General features: G+C 41.3%; 1 protein-coding gene across 12 annotated transcripts in view; it reads right to left on the reverse strand.

The window, feature by feature from the left end:
- TSPAN4 (tetraspanin 4) overlaps window positions 1-23,486 on the reverse strand; it is a 467,778-nt gene that overhangs the window by 141,089 nt on the left and 303,203 nt on the right. The window contains exon 1 of one of the 12 annotated variants that reach the window (XM_075502402.1): window positions 14,284-14,350. The exons of the other annotated variants lie outside the window; for them this stretch is intronic. The gene's annotated coding sequence lies outside the window, so the exon portion shown is untranslated. Of the gene's footprint in view, window positions 1-14,283; window positions 14,351-23,486 lie in introns of those variants that run through there. 12 annotated transcript variants of the gene reach the window in all.

Raw genomic sequence — 23,486 nt, forward strand, 5'->3', positions numbered from 1 at the left:
AAGTAAAATGGCTGTTTTATAAAAACTTGAGCAGTGATTATTCTTCATTGGGTAATTTTTTTTTCTGTTTAGACTAGCCTATCATTTTTATTATGCTGGACTGATTAAGGGGGCGAAACCTTACTTGTGCCCTGTCTGCCAGGCAAGAGAGGACATGACCCAACAGATCTGCACCAGACTGAGCCCCTCTGCACTTTTGAAGAACTTTGAACAATACCTTGTAATCGTTGTGCTTCTGAGGGAACACAGGATCTCTGAATCTATGCAGTTTTGCTTTGCCCTCTCCAGTGAGTGCACATGACTCCTTACAAGATGATACACTATTGCCAGGAGACCAGTCTGTCTTTACTTAGATGGTACAGTGTACTTACATGGTACCCATAACTACTTTTAAGGGACTATGCTGTATGTTGTATATGTTGTATCAAAATGAGACTATTTTGTCTCATTACCAGGTTTTTGTACTTGGTGGGATAGAATAGATAAACATACAGGGTTAATATTTTACACTGTGAGGAACACATTGTTCTCAAGTGTGTATACATGGCATATTCCATTACCTAACACAGTCATAAGGGACACTGGTTCTTAGGCACGTGTTCGCTTGCAGAGTCCACACGCCATTTTTTGCTCACCTACCACCACCTCACAATGGGACTAGATGCTAAGTAGAAAGTACACAACCCCATCAATAAGAAATGCTGAGTACAGCTGAAACGTTATTCCTCATTAGGAATGAGAGGCTTTAAGTTGCAGTGAGGTAACGAGCACCCTAGTACCCTAAATATGAGTTTCTAACAGCCCTTTCTCATAAAACACAGTATGCCATAGCACAGGAACCGGCACATCCAAAGCCCTTGAGATTCGGAAGAGAATTGCACTTTGGCTCCCTGAGCGGGAGCTGTGATCACCAAGCCCTTAGGCGAAAGGGCTGCAGAGGCACTACTAGCAGCAGGTGGTGTTGGACTTCTCTGATGGGTGTGTTCCTGGAACGCCTGCCAGATGCACTCTCAGATGTGCCTAGACTGTAGATTTTGATAAGTGTAAGCTATGAAGTATAAAATACTTCATGAAGTATAAAATATTGCTTTCATCTCTGTATTTCTAATATATGTTTCATCATTACACCAATGTTTTTATTCCCTTTGTGAACTGCCCTTAATTTAATATGCTGAGCCTCAAAAATTTGTCCAGGTAGATACACTAGCTTACTGATTAATGACACTTGTACAACTGGTGGCACGTGGAATCTTAATGAAGTCTGGAAAATGTTTATTTTGCTAATTCTAAGGTGAAAAATTAGTTAAACAGGACTTTTTTTCAGGACTATGCATTTCCATCCATTAAGATGACTTTAATGCAATTGTCAGGCCCAGCCTTTGTAGTCACCAAGGGTTACACTTGTTTATTGTGTCTGAATAAATTTGACACAACAGCACTCTCAGGCACTGCCGTAAGGGTTATGTATGCTTGGGTGGTACAATCTGCATTTCTATATTTTGAAATATTTAGGTTCATCAATAAAGCTAAAGGGCAGTGAATTAAAAATCAATACAAAGGCAGACTTCTTAAGGCAACAGAGAGGGAGTTCATGGAATACATAATTGCTAGAATTCATTAAAGACAGGTATGTGTAAAGAATTTTAAGAAGGACCCAGTGTTATCATTATGCAACCTCACATAAAATGGGTAGTTAAAAAAAAATAATAAATCACACTTTGGAGTATGAACTGACAGACAGAAAGGTCATGAAGTAACTCCTCTACCTTTTCAACCTTAAGTAAATTACTGCACAGTTGATCAGATAAATTACTGAAAGGAGCTGTGGGTCACCTTGATACAGCTCCATCACTGTTACAGGCAGTGTGCTGATATGCCACAGGAGGTAATGAGCTAATTCAATATGGCAAAGTCTGCATTAACAGAGTATTGTTTCCTGTTATATTCCTCACATAAGGAAGCTTGCAAAGCATCCCTCATCCTTCCCAAAACATAGAGAGGGAAACTAAGTTTTTGTTTGCCTTGTGAGAGTAGTGACCTTGGACAACCTTCAGAAAAAGTAAGTATGTACAAGTCCAAGCATACCTGTGACATAATGGTGATGGAAAGAAATTTCTCAGACTTACGCTTTCAGAAGACAGAAAAAACTGAAAAAGAAGGAAATCCTCTGCCAACAACAGGCAGTGACAACCACATTTCATTTCAAATTAAAGCCCTCTTTTAATCTCATCTGAAAACTGGTGTCAGCACAACACTCAAAGACAACTTTAAACAGAAAATATTGGACTGCAGCTACTTAAGGGAAATCTCATCCCAGTTACTTATGGCACTCTGAAAAGCTGTTAGGGTTTTTTTATCCAGCATGCTCTGCATGTGTGTCGGCCAGTGCCTTGTTTAAAGAGAGTACTCAAAAGCAGTACCTACAAAAGAAGTACAAAAATTTTCAAGAAATCCCCAAATACTTCCCATGATACATTCATAGGATTGACTATACTAATATGTAAGCTAAGCTGCTTAACAAGGCTAACGTGAATTAGGTAATACCAGATATGTAATCAGGTGGTAGCTGTTTTTGCCAGCCTTTTCCCTAACCAGTCTGACTCTGGGCACTTACTACTTTAAAACCCTGTCCAGTGCAGGGATGGAGGGTTAGGACTACCCTCACTATCCTAGCACCCTTTTCAGCATGTTTTTTTAGATTTCTTCCTTCTTGATTTGACAATAGTAAAACAAACCATTATTGAATCTTAATGACCTGTAAATCTCTGAAGGCAATGGGAAACTGGATAGCACTTACAGAAGCTCTATAGCAAAATTTCACAGGGTCTGACTGGTATATTGTACAGCCATCAGCAGAGGGAAAACCGCAGTCACTGAAGAAAACTTGTAGAAATACAAATTTTAGGAATACTAGAGCTTGCTAACCAAATATGCAACTTCACAAAAACAGTATTTTCCACTAGAAAACTGATTTGCTGAAAAATAAATACTATTATTATCACCATCTAAGAAAAATTTAGCAGCAATATCTCATTACAGAGTTCCTTGCCCCAAAGATGTTTGTAGGCTTTTTTTAGTGTGAACTAACCCAAAATGTTTCCTTGAACGTGGATTAAGAAATTACTAAACTGCATTTCCCTAACAGCATGTTGATTTATGCAAATTGAAGTATGGGCCCACATTTTCTAACATAAACTGAATGGCCCAGAAGATTACATTTCCTATAATGCAATGCAGATCTTCCTCTGAGGGATCTGTATGATATATTATAGAAACTGCATAATTCTGAATAATCCCTGGAGATGTAGTCCAGAAAAGCAGGCCGGCCCAAAAGGGAGAATGGAAAACACATCATGTGTCTTAACTGCAATCCCCATCTTGTATGTAGTTTAAATACTAAACAGGCTCAAAATGAAATACTGCAGAGCCAATCAATAATAGAAATTAAGCATTTTCAACCTGAAAAGTGTTAAAAAAATATTTCCTTTCCATTAAAGACAAGTCAAACGGAGTGTTTCAGAATTCCCACTATGTTAAAATGTCTTATTTCCCATTTTAGTACCAACCTGGAACAAACCCAGATATTCAAATGCAGGCATTCCCACTGTGATGGAAACTTCAAATTTTGCCCAGCTCTAATCACAGTTAATTCCCTTCTTTAATTTCAAAGGCAACCCTGAAGTCATGAGTAAGGAGAGTAATTTGCCCTTTTCCTGTGTTTTTTTCCCCTTTAAAAAAAGTCTCAATTTTCTGAAATGTGAATGACTCCAGTGAAATTTGGAGAGATGCTATTTAGATGCTAATCAAATGTAATGGACACATCAAGGCACCGAGCTCAGACAGAAGTCAGCAGGTCATCTATAGAAGATCCAGCCACATTAATGAGTCATATCAACATTGATCCATGTAAACAAATACTAACACTTACATGGAAAAATTATGATCAGATAATTCCCTTGGACTGCAGAAGAAATCTCAGTGAAACTACGACACTCAAATCCTCCTCTTCTGAACTGCCCATGCACCACCACTCATTGAGACATGCTTTTCTGTGTGCATTAGGTAGATCCTTCCCTTCTTGTCCCATGCATGTACATGAATTTCTCTCAGGTACCAAATGACCTGCTATGTCCAAATGTGCAACAGTGACACACAGTCAAGTTCATGCAGCTAGGGAGCCAGCAGCAGCTGTAGGCAGCTACTGCATGTGTGCCAAGCTGGTGTGTTCCTAACAAAACATTCAAGTGCTGATTTCAGGGAGGAAAGTAACACTACATATTTCTCATGGGCAAGCAGAGATGCCAGATCCCCAAGCCAGCAACAATCTTTTCCACTCCCCACACTGCTAATAGCACAAGATTTTTCAGCATTAAATAGAAGTTCCTGAGAGCTAACCAGACTCCACCATGTCCAGAGGCAGCCTATGATTACTGTTACATGTAGAGACCAGAGAGCTTCTGCTAGTCTCTTTCATGATGATGCTCCTAAACATTACGTTAAACCTTCTTTCTTGACGCATTAGTTCTCACAAGTGTTTAAAGGTGATAAGCTTGATGCCACATTGACTAAAATACAAAGTTGTAATTTTCATATCACAGAGAAAAACTCAAACTTTCAGTTGTGCAGTGTTTAGACCCATGTTCTATAAAGCCTTCTATCCTCAGGAAGTCATGGCTTACTTGAAATTGCTACCCAGGGTGGCTTAGGAGGTGGTGTGGTATTTTAACCCCCACCTTGGTAGGTACAGAAAAGTGATATGAAAAGGATGAAAGATAACTGTTGGCATTATAGCCCATTCCACAAATACCGTCACGGGGGCACTCTATGCCCATTCAGTTCTGCATGGTTATGCTACTTATATAATGTATAGGTAAATTTGGCAAGTTGAACAGGATTTGCCATTGTTTTCTGTATTTGGTAGAACACAGGGCAAGATCATGCTAATGAAACAGGCCTTGCACGTGTTACCCATCCTCTCCTTCCAAGAATTCCCTCACTAAACATCTATAACAACTGCCAGAGCAAAAAGCCAACAAGATCACCCCATCACCATCACCACAACCACCAACCCAGCTTTCTTCCTCCATTTATTAGGTATACGAGCTCCAGTCATCCTTATTCCTTATCCCTGCCCACACCGACGTCAGCGTGCTCAGTCAGCCACTACTGCACTACCTTATGTCAAACAGCCCTGTGTAATACTAACCTGTGTGGGAAAGTTCAGCTTGATCCTAGCTGTTAATCAGATTATGCCCCGAAGTATTTATTGTGCTATGGTTTGCACTTTTAAAGATGTTTGCATCATCAGGGGACAGTGCCATTAATAGCCTGTCACACACTCAACCACTTAGGGAAAATTTTTCTTCTGGCTGAAGGAAGTTTCCCTTTTGGGATTTTAATAGCTGTGTGGCAGGTTCCTCATTGCACATTTCTGCTGACAGGCCGTGCTCAGAAAGCACCACAAGAAACAGTATTGCTCCCCTATCTCCATTTACTCATATATTATAACCTAGCTGTGCTGCACTGACCACATTTACCTTTTGCGAAAAAACATCCAACGCAAAATGGTATCGCATGAGCCATGAGAGGACTGGAGAAGCAGCAAACGGAAATTAGAAGCAGTCAATTAGCAAGAGCCAACAGTGGCTCTTACTCTTTCCCTACCTTTTTGAAAAGCCTGGCGGAAAGGCATGAATCAGGGTGATAAAAACAGGAGCCACTCACCTTCAGGTTACCAGTTCAAACTAAATCCCGAGTCTAAAGCAGCAAAAAGTCTCTGTTATCCCCTGAAGGTTATTTGGCAGTTTATAAGAAACTTGCTAGAAATAAGTCATACTGTATGGAGCATTTATTTACTGCTAACTAAATGCCTATCCAAAAGCAGCACTATGGATAAAGCCCATGGGACCATCACGCCATCATGGTCCAGCTGTACCAAAGCTATCTCACCAGCAGAACAAGGGAAAAAACCAACCTCTTTCCAAAGGAGGCAGCATTTTAGCCCATTTCCAAAGGGCTGCTAAAAATTCCCTTTTTTTCTTTTTACAAGTCTGACTTACAGCAGCTCCTGTTTGGCTACTTTTTCACAGCAATACTTCTATTTTACAACACCCCTTCTCCTCTATAGCTTTACTCCGACGTATTTGTAGCCCGCACTCCCCCCAATACATGGTCACTGGACTTTTCTGGCAAATGGCTGGAAAAATGCATCTCCTGAAAACAACCACGCCTTCGTTGCATAGCAGGAAGTACAGTTAAACAACATGACAGCCACAAAGGGAGGCTTTCAGCAAAAAGCACTTTTGATGCTGTAACAGCAACGCTAATTACTGACAGGCACCTGAGGCAACACCTGAACACAACAGCTGTCTCCCATATTTGAAGATCATTGAAAGGTCAGAGCCTCAGCAGTACAAATATAGATATGCACCCATGGACAGGAACCCCTGCCAAACTTTATTCTCACCTGTTTCTCGAGTATGACATTTATTGAGCACAACAAAGGCAGTCTGCAGTGCGCCCACTGCAGCAGGGTGCTGCGCAACATGAGCTGGCACTGGCCAGTAGACCCGGGCAACCCAACTGGAGCCAGACACTGCCCTCAGCACCATCGCACCACATCCCAGCAGGGTTGGCAGAGCAGGCTGGGAACACGAAGCAGGTGCCATTGGCCATCCCCAAAGATGTGAGGTGATGAGAGAAGCTTGGGGTCACTTCAGTCAGGTCCTGCAGGACATGGGCCGAAAGCAGGGCACCCCACTGGGCTACGCTGAAGCCAGGTCTGGGGGACTGCTACCAACAGCGTCCATACAGGACAACTAGTTTCCAGATACGAAAACCAGACCGTCAGCTGGGTCCTGGGCTTGGACACTGGCCTCCCTGTGGGGCAGCCCCAGCCAAAATGGGGCCAGGTGGCTGGGCAGGGCCAGCAGGACCTCCTGGTGCCCTCTGTGCCCACCCAAATGCCTTGTGCACAGGTGTAGAAGAGCACTGGAGCAGTTTTGGTGTCAAAATGTATATACACCATGTGACAGGGAGTTATTTTAAATGCTTCCCTCCATGTTTTGCACACACACTGAAAGGTGTTGTTATGATTTTGAGCTTTCTGTTTAGAGCAGGCAAGAAGTGCAGCAGCAGGACCAGAATTGAAGTTATTGGATTAGCGGCTCAGTAATTCTCCCTATTGCCTTCAGCCATATCAGAACAAACTTGCCTGCTTTTCTGAAAATGGTATTACATACCAAGGCCTTGGCCACCACTTGCTGTGCCACCCTGCAAGGAACCCACACTGCACCTCAGCCTCCAGCCAGGCAATCTCTGCAAGCCTTCACTGGGCATTAGACTTGCCAAGTGTACTTATGTGTGAAGATCATCATAATTTTTACCTTGCCTTCATTTCAAGCAGACCCATTTCAAACATCTTTTTCTCCCCCAAATACTTACTAAGAAGAAAACCGTAATAAACAATTGCTGGCAGATTTTTTTACATTCATACTTCTAATCAGGTTCCCAGCCAGACTGCTAATGCCTTCTGGCAACAGCACGTCCTCTCAAAATCCGTTCACAGCCCTTTCTTTCTAACCTTTCCTCCCCTCCTTCTACCCATCAGGGCTACACACAATATTTACGGCCATAATTACTCTCTCTCTTAAGAGAGTAGCCGTCTGTGAAAACCATAGAACACTGATTCTATATTTCACATTAATAAGTCTCATAAATAAACCTGACTTAATTTACAATAACTGCTTTCTCAGAAATACAGAACTTCCAGTCCAGTTTATGATTCCTTGCTGGCTGTTTAAAACATTAGGGTGTTTTTTCACACTAGTGCACATAGTACTGCTGCCCACCAGTGCAGCTTCTACTGCTGCTTCGTACTCTGAAAAGAAAAGAAGTAGAGAAAAGGTTTGATTTCCCCCTCTAATTCAGTAGTAGTAAGAGTTGAAAGAAATGTAAAGTAACAGCAGTGAATTTACACTTGGTACAAAAATTATTCTTGCTCCCATTGTGCTTTGAAAGGCATATTAAAAAAAGTCTTAGAGGCTTCACTCATGCTTATAACATGCTACACAAGAATAATTTCTAATATTGTCTATCTGGTATAAAACTAGCTGTGGTGACATTAACAATATTTTATGGTTAGAGAACTGGCCTGGGAACTCAGAAAATTAAAACTAGGGCTCAATATTTGACTGTTATGGATTTCCTGTGCTTTGTTGGATATAGAATTTCATCCATCACACTAATTAGTTATCTTCTACCTAACTCCTCCTTTATCCTTACTGAGCTGCCATATAGTGTATATATATGAATGCTAACCAAACTACCTCTTGGATTACACTCTCTCCCCACCTCCATGAAAAGACCTCACCTACAAAATCAAAATGCAGGGAAATGTGTTCACATATCCCCATGTTTCTGCCAACTGCATGTTCTCAGCACTGGCTCACTCGGGTCAAACAGCATGGGCACAGCCTCTCAGCCTTCCTGAAAACCCACCTGGTACACAGCCACTGTCTGGCAACCTGTTTGGCACAAGAGTGTTTCTGCAGCAGTTCACAGCTCTTAACCCCTCTGAAATTGTATCTTCAACGCTGCTTTCATAAAGGGGTTGGAATAAACGTTAAGTAACTGGGATTGTTTCAAAAAGCCAGGATTTTCCAACTTTAGCTACAGTTGAGGAGACACTGATAAAAAACATAATTTACAAAATGTTTGTATGTCTAGCTGTATGTTGGGTGTGACTGCAATATGCATTTGCATGCAGACCTCTTGGGGTTTCCCATTGAAGTAGGCATTTGCAGGAGGTTTTCTAAAGAGTAATGGGTACATAGTGCAGAATCACCATGTGTGATCCAAACAGTAAATCTGTTCTACACCAACACAATAATCTATTGATTACTATTTAAAACAGATTTATTTGCACTCTATTCAGTGCATTACCTGCCAAGAATCTCCAAGAGAGAACATTCTGGTGATGTATTATTACATTTCAGTCTTTCATATTTCCTCCTATTTGAAATAACTCTGCAGTGCAGCATTTTACCTCATTTACACTGGTTTGCTTAGGCCTGTAAGTTTTTGTGTGTTTGTTTGTTTTTTAAAGAGGATAGTTAAATAGCCATCTCTGCTATTCAGTGGCGGCTCTGGGGCACCACGTGCAAATCTTTCTTGTTCTAACAGCACCTGAACTTGGAAAGGCAGGGGTCTGAATGGATGTCTTATTCACAGTCCTGATTATGTTCCTGCATCCAAACAACTATAATTTCAGCTAGGTCTAGAAATACAGATTCAGATTCTCTCTTTGGTACACATGACATTGCTAGCAGAAAACAGTGTAACAGCAACAGAGTCAGTTATAATAAAGTCACTCCAACGTAAACAAATCCACAGATAATATAGGGCTGGCATAGCACTATCTGTGTAAAAAGACAAATTCCCCCTGTTTCTAAGAACTTGTAAAACAAGTACTTGCAGCTTATCAGTATTATTAACATCTGCAATCTGTTTAGTGTTTTCCTTACAGTTCTAGCTCCTGGAACCCTGAATAACAGCAAAGTCTCAGCTAACAACAAAAATTGCTCATGGCCATGGTTTCAAAGAATGGCTAGAAAATACGAGGCTTTTAAGACTTAAGAAAATAAGATGGGAACAAAAGCATTCAGATCTCTGTTTAAAGTCTCATAATTTTCTAGGTAGAAACTAGAATGTTTGACTCTCCAAACAAGTTGAGTCTTTGCTTATGACCATAAGTTAAAGATACTGCAAAGTAAGCTTTTGACCAGCCTTGTCGAAATGTAAATTTCATCAAGCAGAGAAGTATAAAAGGACCTAAAGTTCCACTTGCTGTATCTTCGGGTCTCAACATGCATTGTAAGTTTTAAGCTGCAGATTGGAACTTCAGAGAAATGTTATTAAAGTTCATATGACTAGAAACACTAACATTTTTTCCTCTAGATGAGACTAGAGTTTTTCAAAATACATAGTCTTTCTATTTCCAGAACTCCAAATAAATTGCACTGTGCTGATCTAATGAGACACAAAAGTCATAACTGACCCACTAGGTTTTATTATCTTAGACTAAAAAAAAGTGCAGAAAGCAAAGCAGCAGAGCAGTTTTTAAAAAAAATTTTTTTTCCAACAATATCTTAATGACTGCTAGTAATGCAGACAGTCATTCTAAAACCTAAATAAGTTTTAATCTAGTAACTATAATTAATAGGTTTTAATATAAGAACTTCCATTTAAACCATGAGAGTTCCACCTAAAGTTTAAAGAAACAAAGAGGAGAGCGTAGTGATGTGCAACTATTTGTGTTCTCACTTGTTTCCTTCCCTGGGACCATCTGCACCTTCCACAGAGATGCTGAAGTGGTACAGTTAGATATGTAATTATGTGCCTTACCAGAGGCAGTAAACACTGGAATATCATGAGAAGACACAAAATGATCTGGGAGATGCAAAAATCGGGAACTGAATATAGTCACGTTCCATAAAGACAGTATCATCTTCAAAAACATCTTTGCATGTTAAGTTTAATGGAGGTGACTGTCTGACTTCCCTGGTGCTTCTTAAAGGTGCCCTTCACTGCCAGTGCTTTGCTGAATGGAAGACTGAGTGCCCAAATGGAGGCACAGTACCCCAAAGACCTGATCCTGATCTCACAGCAAACTGTGTAACACAAGCCATCTCTCTAAAGTTAGTGGGTACAAATCTCAGCCCCTGTGAATTGAGTAATAATACTCCCATTCAGTTTAGATAGATCAAATGCCACTCAACTGAAGTCAAAAAGTAAGAACAGAAGCAGAGTTGAAAAATACAAGCTGTTGGTGAATGAGGTAGCAGAAAAACTAGAAATGAGCTTTTGAGGTTTCTCCCTAATTAGCCAAAGCAAAAATAGGAAAGATAAATCAGTCATGACTATAAGGTCAAAATTAAAAGAGAAAGGTGAATACTAGAAGGTTAGCTCTCCCTTAAAATGATTTAGTATTTTCTTCTGGTGAGTTGGAAGGTAAGTATGTCTGAATAAATTACCCTTTTTAAGTCTTGATTCATGCTTCAGTACTTTTTTCAAACACGTGCTTAAGTTCTGTTGATAGGGAAACTTATTTAATCACCTGCTAAAGTACTTTTCTAAATTGAGACCTAAATCAGCATCTATAAAAGCTTCGTTCAAATCAATGGGAATCTTTTTATAGACCTTTCTAAGAGCTCTATCAGTCACTAAGTCAAAGAAGATTGAACCAAGAAGTGGAAAAATCCAAGCTGCTTCTCCTAGAAGAATAAGCTCAAAAACCTCTGTACTTACTAATAACTTTCTTTCATCCTCTAATATTAAATGACAGAACTAATAATATGCAATATCAAGTTATTAAGCATCTAGTCCCAAGCCATCCAATTAGTCTGCTGCAATGTAATTAAAACAAAAACAACATTAACTCAAAAGTGAAATTCACTGCAGTTGAGATGAGCAAAGCCAAAGAATAAAAGTTCATTAGAACTAGATGAAATTCATATCCAGATTGGTCTAAACTCTGGGTAATTAGCTTGAAACAGCTTGGCATTATCCAAGGAGGATACGGATAATTGGGTTCAACATCCCTGAAGATCTGCTACGTTTCTTGTGACAATAAACCATTTGTGCTTTGAAGCTACTTCCCATTTTCTCAATCAGCCTCATCTGACATGGGCTATTGACCTGATAATTTACTTGTCAAAACTTGTTAGTCAAGGCAGGACAAAAGCAACAAGGCATGTGGGTAATCCAAGACTAATTTGTTGTAATGACTTTCAGGGATCCTAGCCATTGTAGTGGAGATCAAACACATCTCTGAAACAGTTTAGCCTAAGCTAGGGATCACATGGTGGAAGAAAAGAAGCAGGCCAAGAATTATTATATTATTTTATCCAAGGTGACTACAGAAAGATAAAACCAGGTGTAAAGTACATACCCAGCAAAGCACCTGATCACTTTACTTCAGGCCCAGGTGCAATGCAGTCCTCTACTTAAAACGCTTATGTATGCTTAAGTTCAGTGTCAAGTAAGAGCTTTCTTGAATTTATTGTCTCCTGACTCCAACCACCACCATGTCTGAGAAAGGTTATAGCTGAAGGAACTGATCACCAAACTCTGACTACGGGGATGTTAGCCTGCTACTGTGTCATGAAATATGATGTTGCAAAACTGACATAGTGTCCCCCCCATTTGTCTCAACTTCTCTTAATTGAGAGAACAGTTTGCAATTTATTCCAGAAGACAGGACATTTTCTCCTTGAAGGTTTAAGAAGAAATAGCACCTTCCAATCATGCTTCACATTATCAGTCATGTAGCTGACCCACAGTAGTAACGACAGAGCCCTGACAACTTCCTATTATGCCCAAAATGATCTCTGGGCAACCCCACTACCTCCCACAGTTTCTGCTGATTTATAGTTGACTGAGATTGAGTCAGCTCACTATATTTATTTAAAAAGTGTGTTGTAGATACAAAAGGAATAAAATCCAGCTCAGTTTAATACTGCTAATCTTATGCATCTAGAAATCAGGAATCAAACTCCTAAAACTGTGAAACTGGATTAAAATGCAGGATGCATTTCTTTTATTAAATGTTGGGAGTCTGAATCTTCCAGAACATTTGAGTGACTCTGCAAAGTGTAACATTTGAGTGACACCTTTTCCTCTGGAAAAATGAAGTTACAAATGTGCTCACAGAAAAAATGAAAAGTAATATTCTGAAGTATTAACATGAATATAAAAGTTGGGATTTTAGGAAAAACAGCAAATATTGTAAATACGACAAGAAAATTCCATTATAACAATGCTGTCATTTTGCTACGTTGGTCTTGTAGGAATAACAAGGGTAAAAAGAAAAGAATGTCTCTTTGTATTCAGCACCTCAAATTCTGATGCCACAAGCAATACAGTCCAAAAAGTACAGCAATGCACCTTTTACACAGCTATTTTCCAGAACAGAAATACAATGTCAAAACCCTATCTGAGTTGGAGAACACATTTGGTTTTATCAGCTATGCCATCTCCTCCAGCACTACCCTTGGCAGTAGAGAAGGGAAGGAACTCCAGAACTGGAAATCACTTGGGGTTTCAGAATAGTCAGTTTTTAGCATGCAGAATTCAATCCTACTCCACGTCACAACTCCCTCAAGCAGCCTCTATCCCACCAGCCCACTCTGCATCTGAAAGTCTGACATTCGCAGAGAAAAGGCACCAGGGGAAACAAAAAATAGCAAACCAAATATGCAAGGCCTTTCACATCCTACTGATGAGCAGATTTCACCAGCTACAGCAATAAAATGTTTTCTTTCCTGCATGCACATGGGAGGAGGAAGCAAAATTTAATTCTAAATGCAAATCTCAGAAGAAAAAAATCTTGCAGAAGGGTAAAGGCAGTAGGGAAATCCTAGAAACAAAATAAAGAGAAAGCATATATAGAAATCAGAGATAACAGCTCAAGGATTTTTGCTTGTTTTTGTTATTGGCTTTAATTAAATATTCTTCATTTTTTCCTACTCACATGGTTCATTTTCCCCCTCCCATCAGCCAGAAAGAAACCTGGACCCTAAAGGTTATTTTTCAGTACTGATAAGGTTCATCATCAGTTTTTTCATCTCTCAGTTCTGTTTGAGGGTTTCCATCTTACTGGGAACATTGACTATGCTGCATAGGATCACACATAAAATCAACACTGGATCCTTCTCTGTGATAATGCAGGCTTATTGTCAGTTCAGACAAAAAGTTGCATGCTAATAAAGTCACTGTACATAAGACCAAAAAAAAAGGGTAATTCCACAAGTTAAAGGTATTGTTAAGCAGGCTTAACAGGTAATATAATTAAACAGGTTTGCAAGCAGATCTATTTTAAGTTGTATGAAAAGAAAGGTCATTTTATGTAAAGTGGGATATAAGGGAAAGCCAGAGACTTCAGGATTTGCTCAACATTCTCCAAAGGAAGGGGAAAGTGAGTTGTTGAAATGGCTAAACAAGAACAACTAAAAAAAAAAAAAAAAAAGAAAAAAAAAAAGAGTGACTGAGAGCATTAGATGAGGCATCCCCTGTTCCTGTGGGCCACTGAGGAACTGAAAATGCAAGACTCCTAGAAGGCCTCCCACCATGTTGCCTAAGGCACTTCACAGCTAATTTACAGAAACACAAGCTCAAAGCCAGACTACCTTGGTGAAATTCTTCAAGGTGGGATATACAGGAGATCAGATAGATGATCCACTGTTCATTTTTTACTTCGGTAGATAGGAAGCCATCAACACTTACTTCAAAGGAACTCCAAGCAGCATGACACCCATGAAAAAGCTGACATCAAAAGTTAAGTGATTTGCCCATAATCATGGGGAAGGTCCTCATAGTGCGAAGAAGAGAATATTCTGCTGCTGATGATTCTCTCATTGGTATAAGCTGCAAGAGCTTTCTCCCCCTCTTTTAACCACTTATGTGATTCTGTAAGTGGGATGGGAAAAGAATATATTGACTGTAAAAATCATCCAAGCCCTTTTCTCGATTCTTCCATCCAATTACATGGTGACGGAAGAAAAAGACCATTTTGCAGCAATGAATTAGTGAAGATATCGTGAATATTATGACATTTCCCACTGCCTCGTAGCCAGATTGTTACTACTTGTTTATAACAGGGAATGATGAGACCAAGAAAAGTCATTCTGTTCTCATTAGATTTTCAGATGTCTCAGACCAAACTTTTCCCTTGCATCATTCTTTTTGTAGTCATGTATTTACTGAATAGAAACAGAAATGAACGTGTTTGAGAGTTGTCGACCACTGGAAGAGATCCACAGAGAGACTGAGGAGTCTCTATCCTTGAAGATACTCAAAACTCAACTTGAGAAGCCCATGAACAACCTGATCTAGTGAGACCTGCTTTCAGCTGGCCTATAAATTCACCAGAGATCCTTCTGAACCCAAATTATTCTGATTCTGCAATTGATGATCTTATATTGCTCTTCTACAGTCCAAGGCAGCTGAGAACACTTCTTCCTCAAGTAATCAGCTTCAGAGTGGCAATACAATTACTTCAGCAGGAGAATGCAGCTGTCATTTGTGTTGATGGAGGCCCTGAGGTTGCCTCCATTCTTTAGGTCGGATTCTACTGGAGTCATTCAATGACTCACATAGAATTCAGTTGGACCCAGATCTGGTTCCCTGAATAGGAGAGACTATGAAATCTTCTGGTACTGAACATAAAAAAAAATTTCAAAAAGTGGGTGGACAAATCAAAAATAATAATACAAAAATCTGAAGATCTCATAGGTATAAGACAGAATGAAGCCCAACATGTGAAATGAAAGAATTTATATATAGTGCCTGAATTATGACTCTAAACTTCAAACTTCTTACATATACATTTTGTCTGACAAAGCAAAAAATGTAGGATTCTGAACCTTCTATGTGTGCAAAAAAACTTATGCTGAATATTATAAACTGAAAATGTGAATGCAGAAACCATAAAGAATAGGTGGTAAATTCTCTTAGCTCCTTTCACATTTGTTCTGAACAACACTAACTAAAGAATGTGGAGGAAGAGTTTATCTGAAGCAAAGCTGTAACACATCTTCTGGTTTTATTAAAAAGCGTTTATACTTTTAATAGAGTGACACCTCGTAGATATTTTTCAGTGCATGAAAATTCATCAGAACTTAGGATAAATGCAAGTGCTAACGTGATGTTTTTAACGTAGCAGCAAGTACCTCTTTGGAGTTTGTGGAGACCGAGAAGTGTTCTCAGACTGGGACAGCACTAACATGCATGTAATGAGCTGGGAGTTATCTTAAGTTACGAGATCTATAGAAGGTAGGTCACAGTGTTCCAGAGTGGCAAGTTATCTGCAATTATTTTTGCCTCTTCATGGAAAGGCAAGACCCAGTGCCCTCAAGTCAAAGTCAGAAACAAATACTCAATTCAGAACTAATTCTTATACATAGTTAGCAAGGTACACATCTTGGATTTTATTCTTCTCTGAGGCTTGACTACTGCTTTCATTTTGAACTCTACTGTTGAACTCACTTTGCACAAGCTATTTAATTCACAGAATCACAGAATCATATAGGTTGGAAAAGACCTTTAAGATCATCGAGTCCAACCATAAACCTAATACTGCCAAAACCACCACTACACCATGTCTCTAAGTACCTCATCCAAACGTCCTTTAAATACCTCCAGGGATGGCAACTCAACCACTTCCCTGGGCAGCCTGTTCCAATGCTTGATAACCCTCTCAGTGAAGAAAAATTTCCTAATATCCAGTCTAAACCTCCCCTGGCGCAACTTGAGGCCATTTCCTCTTGTCCTATCACTTGTTACCTGGGAGAAGAGACCGACCCCCACCTCTCTACAACCTCCTTTCAGGTAGTTGAAGAGAGCAATAAGGTCTCCCCTCAGCCTCCTTTTCTCCAGGCTAAACAGTCCCAGCTCCCTCAGCTGCTCCTCATAAGACTTCTGCTCCAGACCCTTCACCAGCTTCGTTGCCCTTCTCTGCACACGCTCCAGTACCTCAATATCCCTCTTGTAGTGGGGGGCCCAAAACCGAACACAGTATTCGAGGTGCGGCCTCACCAGTGCCGAGTACAGGGGCACAATCACTTCCCTAGTCCTGCTGGCCACGCTATTTTTGATACAAGCCAGGATGCCATTGGCCTTCTTGGCCCCCTGGGCACACTGCTGGCTCATATGCAGCCGGCTGTCAACAAACACCCCAAGGTCCTTTTCCGCCAGGCAGCTCTCCAGCCACTCTTCCCCAAGCCTGTAGCGTTGCATGGGGTTGCTGTGGCCCAAGTGCAGGACCTTGCACTTGGCCTTGTTAAACCTCATACAATTGACCTCGGCCCATCGATCCAGCCTGTCCAGGTCCCTCTGCAGAGCCTGCCTACCCTCCAGCAGATCAACACTCCCACACAACTTGGTGTCATCTGCAAACTTACTGAGAGTACACTCGATCCCTTCATCCAGATCATTGATAAAGATATTAAACAGAACTGGCCCCAACACCGAGCCCTGGGGAACACCGCTTGTGACCGGCCGCCAACCGGAGTAAACTCCATTCACCACCACTCTTTGGGCCCAGCCGTCCAGCCAGTTCTTTACCCAGCGAAGAGTACACCCGTCCAAGCCATAAGCAGCCAGTTTCTCCAGGAGAATGCTGTGGGAGACCGTGTCAAAGGCAAATTCACCCTAAGTGACTTCTCAGCCACTGCAGAACTGTTAAGTACACTTTACCTCCTAGTCATCCAGCTTCACGTTACTGTGGTGGCACCATCAAGACTTCCACAGATGAAAAGGAGATTTTTTTTCCCCCAGTAACTGTCTTTTCTAAAACTCATTCATTTACTGTTAAAGAATTCCTTTCCCTCTTCTCTCATTTTACCCTCCATGTTATCATACTTGTTTTCCTCCACTATATCCTGCCAGATTCTTAAACCATGCTGCTCACAATTACCACCATGCTTTTTCTTACCCTCCCATTCCTCTCCTGTAATTTTACATACACTATGTGAACCCCCAATGGTATCAGAGGATTCAGAACAAGATTTGATAATCTTATCTGAAAGGCAGGTAAAGGAGAAGTTGTCACTTCTTTGTTATGGGACATAATTTATTCAACAAAACCAGCCTGCGCTCCTGCTTGTGCTTTCTATTGCCACGCCATAGACATGTACAGCCTGGTATATCCTGTTTACCACTTCTGAAATTACTTGTTTCCTTCAAACATCAGTGCAAATTATTTTATCAGGCATACTTGTTTGACTTCTACCATGATGAATTTCATTCTCATTCCTACCCATATTCAGCCTTCCAAGTATCTTTAAAACATTTCTTTATCTTCCTTACTATTCACAGGAACTCACAACTTCTCTCTTCCTTATCACTTCTCCCAGATAGTTAATGGAACTTCCAAATAATACTCTTCCAGATATTAAATAACACAAATTATTTATTGAGAAAATAGGAAAACTTCATGGAAGACAACAGAGTAAGTTGTACCAAGCTTCTGCCTATTAGCACTTACCTACATCTTGCTCAACAATTTTTAATCCAACTAATAACAATGTAGCAAGTTGCCTAAAGTACTCTACCAACTGTTCCACTATAATAGATATATTTATTTGGTTTTCCCCCCAATGCCATCCAACATGCAATACAGAGTTAAAAAGACCTAAAAGGAAGATATGATTTTTAGCATCATGACCTCACTCAAATCAACCGAGCTATGGCAGTTTAACCAAGCTGAGAATATGGTCCTATTTATTTTTGTTAAAGATACACTTTTTCTTACAGTACATTAGTAGCCTAACCAACTGCCAACTACACATTTTGCTTCAGCTGAAATTGCTGGTCACAAGCACCATTAAATACTTGAGCATGACCACACTAAAGGAAGGCAAGGCATTCTGTTAACTCTATCCTTGAACCATACAGTCTCTTGGAAGTTTCAAGAAGCACTAAAAATGCAGGAAACTTTAGAGATGGAATCACAGAAACCACAGTTTATCATGGCCAGTGGAAATTGCTATGTATCAGCCAATAACTCCATACTTTTAAAAGCCCAGAAGAAGCTCAGCCCTGTGGTACAGAAATGAAATCCATGGAAAAAAAATTTAAAAATATAAAAAAACAGATTTAATTAAAGGAAAAAAGACAGCTGATGGCAAGAGGTGGAAGCAGGGCACACTGTCAGATGAACCAAGGGAGTCTGGTTCACTACAGTCTATTTTTAGCTGCGTGGATTTTAATAATGTCTCATCCAGAGGCAACAACAACTGTGGCTTGTGTCAAATAAACTGGGGGGAAATGCCAAGAGAGAAACACGCACCTTCACCCTGCTACCAACTGAGTCAATGACCCACCATGAACAGTACAGTGCTCCAAGACCAAGTCGAGCATCGCTCCAGTGATGCTGCTCCCCACTTCACCGTAGTTCTCTAGATTAGGGGGCTGGCCAGGAGTCAAGGTTTACACAGACCTGCAGAAGTGTTGGTGAGCACTCCACAGGTCTCTTATCCCAACGTTGTTCTCCAAGAAGGACTACTGCCAACACTAGATCAGCTCAGCCACAGTTTGGTCTGTCTTAGTCTTGAAAACGTCCAAGGGTGGAGACACATCATCTGCAGGTACCTTATTACAGAGCTGCAGTACCAAACAAATGAAAAAGCTCTTCCTAAGTAGTTTGAAGCTTCCAAGCTGCAACCTCTGGCCACAGCACCCTTGACACACCACTTGCAATTACTGGGAAGGGTTTGGCTCTGTCATTTTTGTTACTCCCTTCAAGTAGTTGTAGGTTGTTATTAGATGGCCCCTTTGTTTCCTTTCACCAGAGTACACAAACCCACTTCTCTCAAATTCTGCCCATAATTCATGTGCTCTCAGCCCCTAGCCATCCCAGCAGGTCTTTGCGGGACCTGCTTCAGTTTCTTGACATCCTTCGTGAAGTGGGAGACCCAAAACCAGGCAAAGCCTCGCCAGTCTCAAATAGAGAGGGATAATAATTTCCTTCAATCTGCTAGCCACAGTCCTCTAGCCCAGCATGTAGTTCAGTGTATTCACATACAGAGTGCGCTGTTGGTCAATATTCAGCCTGACATCCCTCATAACTTGCAAGGCCCTCACAGCAGGATTGCTACTTAGCCACTTGGTTCCCAACCTGTACAGACACACAGGGTAACTCTGCTGCAAGAGCAGAATTCTGCAGTTCTTGTTAAGGGGTCTCCCTTGGACCACCTTCAGGCTTCTCAAGATGCCTCTGGGCTGAAGGTCTTCCCTCTGGCATACCATCAACAGAAGCACGTAGTTTTCATCTCTCAGGCTTTGCAACCAGAATTGGTCACAGCTATAGCTTTTCCTTTTTCTTTTCCTTTTAAAAAATGGTCCCACACTCCAAAGGAAATAACAGAGCTCCAGCAGTATAACTGCCATTCCCAAATATGAGGTGTTAAGTGCCTCAAGCATCCTTCTCAGGAGCAAATGTTTGAAGGGAAAGTTATTTTCCCAAGGGACAGCAATAGTGCTGCTCTGTGCAGAAAAACATTCCCATACATCTACCCAAAGATTCAGCATCCAATTCAAATGACACGTGCTATAAAGCAGGAAAAGCCACACACAGCAGCTGGTATCTAAAATGTGGTTTGGGATGCCTCTGAAGCATTAAAGAACTTTTCCCAAAAGATACTGTATTTCTGCTGATAAGCTCTAGCTTTCCATGCCAAAAAAGCAGAGACCTGCCTATTGGATTCTGTATCGCTGTAGCCTTCCACAAGTAAAGGGTATCTTGCATTTTGCAAAACTGAGTAGCACCTTCTGAAACCACTCAAACCATGTTCTGTGCAAATAATTTTAACATAACCTTATGTTTTAGAAACTGGAAGAACATTACTGTCTAACCCTTTGCATCTTAGGATACCCAGTCATATCCCAAGAACTTTTACTGCCTTACTGAGTAGGTAAAGTAAAAGGTACGCCCCCTGGGATTTTCTTTCAAGGTAATCAACAAAACAAAAAAGTGCTGATTCCACTTTGGTTCACAGAGACATACTTTTCCCATGATGGTCTGCAAAGACGCAGAGCTTGCCTGCCATCTGGAATCAGGCAATTTAAGCCTAACAGGCATGCAGTGGTTAACCATTTAAAAGCACTAACCAATGATAAAAGCAGTGGACCACAGCAGAATTAGAACCACAGCAGAATTATTCAGTTAAACCAGAATGATCTCAAGGCCCTGAAGGAATAGGGATGGTGCAAGTACAGTTCTTATTCAAGATCATCCTCCTTTAATAGACATTTTATTTTAAATTGTAGCTATGGAAAGGGAAGGGGTTTTAGCTCTCTATTCCCAATGAATAGCTAAATTAGACTTGAAATAGAGATTCCTATGGCTAATGCAGCCTGACCTGTAACTGTACCTGTAACATGACTGCACTGCCAAACAGTATTCATTGTTAGGTTAGATTTAACACAATGTAGACTTCATTGCACACTTACTTTTTTAACAAAAAACATCTGTAAAACACAAGAAAACATCTTTCAGATCCACCTGTGGATCCCACCCAGTTTCCTCCTTCTCCATCTCTGTATTAGATGTCAGTCGATGCTTGTCTTTGGGTTCCCTCCTCCCTTCTTGATTGGCAGATGGAGGGTTACTCTCTCTGTTTTCGGCTTCTGCCAGCAGGCTCAGAGAGTTAGCATACCAACTGCTGTGCACTACCTACTGTGTGAAATGAACTATTGGTTCAGGTCACATTTCTAGCTGACAAGTCTCTACATCAAAGGAGAAAAAAAAAAAAAAAAAAAAAAAGAAGTGATTTGCCTTGGTAACCCTGAGGACAGATTTAGCAAAGGCACTGAAGACCAGAGGCTCACAGGCAATGGCCTACCACTTTTCCCTAAGCTCCTCTATTTGCCCACTGCCCCTTTAATCACATCCAAAAAATGCTGAAGGCAAATGAGATTTGTTGGGGACCCCTGTAAGAGTAACTTTTTTAAGTATGAAGAGTAGTGAATGTAGTCCAGCCAGGGCTTGTAGGTAGCACAAAGGAAGTTGCTGCTGACTGACTCTTTCAAGGTCATCTGTTTGACTGCAGTTTGCTTTCCTTCATCTGAGGCTTGTAAAACCTGTACAGACAGCTCCTGAGCAATGCACAACAAAATGCAAGTCGGCAATTCAGTCTTGAAAAAGGGCAATATGTCTCTGTGCTACAGACACAGTGTGGTATAGTCCCTGCCTCCTCATGCCCCTCCAAGATTATTTGAAAAAGTAATGCAAAAACAGCTACTCTCTGAAAGGAAATCAAGCAATTTATAGCTGATTTATCTCTGCCATACACCACTTATCTGGAGTGCATGTTTTCCCTTTCTTAGAGATTGAACAGGATGATGATATTGAATGAGCTCTAAAAAAAATTCAAGCTAAAGCCATCAGCCTTCAGAGCCAGACAAAACAGTCATCAGCATTTAAAGCAGCATGAAACTACTGGAGATCCCCAACCAGGTAGCACATATACACGCACACACTTCCGTTGAGCCTACCAAATTCCCCTGGAGCAAACCACAGAAATGCTGCTTCAGCTGCTAGCGTGGAGCCTGACCTACTCCTGCATTTGAGGGAAGGATGAATGGAAATGGAAGAAACTAAACTCCTGCTGCAGCAGCATATGAAGGCACTCCAAAGCTAGGCTCAAACCCCAGCTGGCTGGACAAGAGCTCTGTCAGTCCCACTATCCCAACTATTGCAAGAGAAGAGATTGGAAGGTGGTTTGTTGTTGTTTTTTTCCTATGAAAGAAGCAGCAGCTTACTTAACATCAGTTTCCAGTTGACAAAGCGAGGTCCGTCCCAGCCAGCAGGGCTCTTCCAATTCCCTGATGTGGCCAGCCCATAGGCTACGTAAGGGAATGATCCCCTCCCCAGTCTGAGAGTAGCATTTGCCTCTCATCTACACCACTGTGGAGTTTGTACCAACTGCAAAGGCCCCACAATTTGCTTTGAACCTTTCTTCTTCCCCAACAGTAATGTAAAGAGAGCGTGAAACTCAGCTTTTCTAATGCAGAATGCTGCAATGTAAGTTCAAGGCCAAGGTCTAAGTCACCCTGACTCTCCTAGGGCCTCCCCCTACCCCCTCTGCCCAGGGGGCTTGCTCTAAGCTCAGCCCTGAGCCTTCAGTCCCTGCCTCTGCTGTTGTAGAGAGTGCCTGTCTCCTGCTCCAGCCCTGCCTGTGCCTGGCAATGAACCTTGTTGATCTGGACCCTGCACTGCGTACTGACTTCCCAGCTTGACCTCAGACCTGCCTCACTCACCACCATGGACCTGCCTGGTGTCACTGGATGTGGTCCTGGATCTTGACTTGCGTTCTCAGCTTGACTTTGGACCAGCCTCATTCCCATGGATGTGTCTAATGATCTGGACTCTCAGCTGACCCTGACTGCCATCCCCAGCCTGGCCCTGCTTGCCTCAACTGGGGTAAAGTAGAGATGCCCCCTGGCCAGCCAGACCCCTACCCTACCCACTCTGTTACTGTACTCAGGTCCCAGACCCTCATCTCTTAAGGAGCACAGCCAGCCTTCATTGCACCCCAACATCCATGACAGAGGTGACATATCCTGAATTTATCTATTATATGAACAAAACAAGCCATGTGCTAAAAAAGAACTGGATAAAATAGACATTCGTGAGGCAGGTGAGAAAGAAAACCTCCAGTATGCTTCAAATGTGATTTTTGCACTAGAAGGAGATTCAAATGACTCTCCTGTGAAGCTTATGTGCTGCATCTCTCCTGTAAAACTTGCTCCTCTCTGGCTTGCAGGGAGTTGGTACAGAGGCAGTCAGCTACCTGAAGCAAAGACACAGTCTACTGCCAGAGAAGAGAAAAATACTCACGCCTTGGAGACAATGGAGCTTTCTTAGAAAATCCCTGTTGTCTCTAAGACTTTGCTGAACTTCAGAAAATGTTCCTTTTTGTGAAAGC

Source organism: Mycteria americana, chromosome 5, assembly GCF_035582795.1.
Source record: "Mycteria americana isolate JAX WOST 10 ecotype Jacksonville Zoo and Gardens chromosome 5, USCA_MyAme_1.0, whole genome shotgun sequence".
NCBI classification, from domain to species: domain Eukaryota; kingdom Metazoa; phylum Chordata; class Aves; order Ciconiiformes; family Ciconiidae; genus Mycteria; species Mycteria americana.